This window comes from Pteropus vampyrus, unplaced genomic scaffold, assembly GCF_000151845.1.
Source record: "Pteropus vampyrus isolate Shadow unplaced genomic scaffold, Pvam_2.0 Scaffold4566, whole genome shotgun sequence".
NCBI classification, from domain to species: domain Eukaryota; kingdom Metazoa; phylum Chordata; class Mammalia; order Chiroptera; family Pteropodidae; genus Pteropus; species Pteropus vampyrus.
The window spans coordinates 1-3874 of NW_011893347.1; the positions used below are offsets into that span (position 1 = coordinate 1).

The 3874-nt window shown below is 41.7% G+C and overlaps 1 pseudogene; it reads left to right on the top strand.

Annotated features, from left to right (window-relative positions):
• Nucleotides 1-1069: 1069 nt before the first annotated feature.
• On the top strand, nucleotides 1070-1188 carry LOC111734722 (annotated as a pseudogene).
• Nucleotides 1189-3874: the final 2686 nt, after the last annotated feature.

Consider the following 3874-nt stretch of genomic DNA (forward strand, 5'->3'; position numbering starts at 1 on the left):
GCAGGATGCGTGGTTGAGCTGACGGAGCCTGAGGACCAGGGTGGCAGGTGGACCAGGCGGCCTCGTCAGGCTCAGAAGGAAGGTCACAGCAGCTGCGACACTGTTCTCTCCGGCAGGCTCTCCTCTCCTTTCTGCAGTCACAGCTGCATATCGAGTGGACAGCCATAGAAGAATCTTTAAAGTCGATTGTGCCCGGGTACCAAAATAATTTTGGGGGGATGGATGCGGTGGTCCCGAACTCCAGCATGCATCGGAATCACTTGGGGGGTCTCACTGTACACAGATTGCGGGGCCCACGCAGAGTGTCTCGCTCAGGACATCTGGGTCTCATGCCGGCGGCCCCCAAATCTGCATTCCTGATTTCAGGTCTATATCAGAAACAGGTAGAAACATTCTACGTTGACAAAGTGAAGATGATTACTTAGAAAGTCCCAGACACGTGACTTTGCTCGTGTCCAACGATGACCGCTCTGGGGAACCATCACATCCTGTGAGCTTTATGAAAAAGAAACGGTTTTACTAAATGTATACATTTGCTGCTTCGACTTTGTACAGGGGCAGAATTTATACAAGACGCTGGTTTCAATGAAGACCGCCTCTAAAATTCAGTGTAATGTCCCATCCCAACTGTCTGCAAACAGATGAAATTGTGGTAATTTCAATTAGTGCTCTCAATTACTAATTTCATTAAAATACCTGAGAAAAGATACAATTCCGAGTTCACGAAAGAGTGGCTATGAGTAAAAAATCTTCATATAATTTGGGGGGAGGGGCTGTAATGTTAAATCATAGATTAGAGAATTGAATTAAAGTTTGTTGAACCCTTCGGAAAAAAGCCTTCTGCTTTCCTTAAAGTAATACATGTGTTTTACTCTTGAATTTGGTTGTGGTACTTGTATTAATTTTGGTATTAAATAGGAAATTTCTTGAGGGTGGGATAAATTTAAAAAAAAAATTCTATATAATACGTAGTTAACATTTATACATTAAATCAGAGTTTCATCTTTTACTGTAAGAAAGTGACTTGGAAACGAACAGTTAGAGCTGCGAACGAAAGACTGGCTTTGAAGTCTCCGGCCACGCCACCCTGAACACACCCGACCCCGTCTGATCTCGGAAGCTAAGCAGGGTCGGGCCCGGTTAGTCCTTGGATGGGAGACCACCCAGGAAGACCAGGCGCTGTAGGCGTAAAAAAACAAAACAAAACAAAAAAACGAAAACAAAAAAACAAAGCCAAAGAGCAAGCACAGTCCAGATAAAGGTCATGAAAGACTGCCCTTGAGAGGCAGACCACAGACGTGACTTAAAGCTGAGAGGAATAGACATCGAGAAGCGTCTGCCGGAAAACCATCCACGTTCCAAACACAAGGCGTTGCTAAGGGAAGTTGAATCTTCACATCCACACAGTTCAGCGGGGAAAGAGCATGCATTTCTGCCTAGGATTCCATAAACGTCCATCACAGGCGCCTGGGATTGGGCGGGGGGCTATATTTGCCTTGAGCAGGAGCAGCCCCCACCCCTGAGTCCTTCATGGACTTTGGGGGAGCTTTTCTCATTGGAGTCCCACCTGTGCATCCGGAGGCAGGAGGCAAGTCAGAGCAGCAGTCCCGTTTATGGGGCCCAGTTCCATTAGGGATAGGAGATGAAAACGCCTTCTCCTGTAAGAAACACAGAAAGAGAGCAGAGCCCCCCACCCAGCACCCCCACAGAGCCCTGCGGTTGGAGGGCAGACAGAAGCGCCCTGCCAGGTAATGAAATAAAGCACCGGCCACCCTCATCATCGAATCGCCGGCTTAACAAATAACACGCGATGACGGGGATCCCTTAAGCACAGAGCAAAACACTTTGCGGGGGACGAATCCCCGGTCTCGAGCACTTTTTTATTTTACTGCTTATACACAGAGATGCATTTTTCGTTTGCAAGTCAGAATATCACTGATTTTATCGCCGAGTTACATGAGTAACGTCCAGGAAGTTTCCCGATGAGAGTCTCAATCCGCACGTGACAGATGACCTGAATAATCGAGGTCCTCTTCTTCGAGATTCAAACCGTCACATCTCCTTGACCGCCCGCTCTGCATTTTCATTCCCATTCCACATGCTAAGTTCAGGCTGCTCAGGCTCATTTTTCTTGTGCCGAATGAGGCATTGAATTAAATTTTCCAAATACAAATGAAAGGGTATCTCTGTATTACCAGGAAGATTTGTGTCTCGTTAAACAATACAGTGGTCGGAGTCCAATGAGTTCACAAGAGCTACTCAAACCAAATTGGGTTTGCCCATATTTTAAAGCTTTTTCGCATTTCGCTTATGTATTTATTCTACACAACCGCATAAATCTTAAAGCAACTAGAGTCAGCTGAAAAGAGAAATGTTCTTCTAAGCATTCGCCGTGAATAAAAGATATTCAGGGACATAGGCTGGGGAAGATTGGGAACAGACTGAAATAAGCAGCGATAACCGATGAGCTCTGCTGATTTAACACACTTCCAGGAAAGGGTAGGCTGGCAATCACTCGACGTCGCGATTTTTCTTTCTGTGTAAAATGTTTCTCTTGCTAAAGAAACTCTCAAATACGAAGTGATCGTCACCGTGTGTTTTAACCGTCTACGATTCACTCACTGAATATGTATCGCTGTTCTTGGCCAAACAGAAGTGAAGGCCAGATGATTCTAAGACGGAGAGGGTTACCTTGAAATGTAAATGGATGAAAACGAGAGCTTGTTGCCTGAATGTATTTTCCTATAAGTGAATGTCAAATACACATATTTAAGTCTTTTTCTCAGCATTGCAAATTTGCTCTCCGGAGTGGTGACGCCAATTTACGGTCCTAGAAGCAGTGTACAGAAAGGCTACTAAATCTGACTCATACCAAAATGAGTTTGTGTTGCTTTGAGAAATATTTCATTATTGGCTTCATTTGCATTATTTTCGTTTATATCGTCCAGTTGTTTTGCTTCTTTCTAATTTACCGTTCTTATTCCTTGCCAATCGCGTGACTAATATTTTATCAGTAATTAATATTTCAGCTCTTACAATGCAATATTCTTGTGGTTAATGGTTTTATTATTTGTTTCATAGTTTGTCTCTTTTTTTGAGATACAGAAGTGTTTTTTTTTATGTTGCATTTAATCTTTTCCTTTACAGTTTCTTCATTTTTAGAACTGCCTTCCTACTCTAAAATTATATAAATTTTTATCTTTGTTTTCTTGTAGCTTTTAATGACTTTATTTTTCTGCATTCGAATCTTCAAACCATTGGATTTTACTTCATAATAGTGAGTGAGGAAGAGATTTTACCTTATTATTTTTTTTCCCAAAAATGATTAGTCAGTTGTCACATCTTTCGAAGTAATGCTTTCTTCTTTGATTAGAAACCCACTTTACTCATATGATAAATTATTATTTATATTCGTGGTTATAATTCAGAGACAAATTTTAGTTTAGAAATAGACACAAGTATTGAAAGAAATTTTAGGACACATGAGGTGTGTTAATAGTCATCGCGCCTCTAAAAATTCAATTTGTAATATTCGACTGTCCTCTAAATTTAACTTCAACTTTCATTCTAATGAGCTTAATCTTCTTCCCTGAAAACTCAAAATATTGAGCAGCTTCTTTCTTTCCTGTGCTTATTTGGCTTTTCGGATTAATGCTTCTCTAAAATGTCGGTTGAAGTCCTTTTACCATTTTATTACTGAGTGGTTTATCTTTTTGCTGTTGAGTTTTGGGCATTCCATGTATATTCTAGATATAAGTCCTTTGTCAGACGCATGCTGATGTATTCTCCCACTGGGCCTTTTGTCCTCTGAATGGTGTCTTTTGATGAGCAAACGTCGTCGGCATTGATGAAGTCCCATTTATCAGTGTGTGTG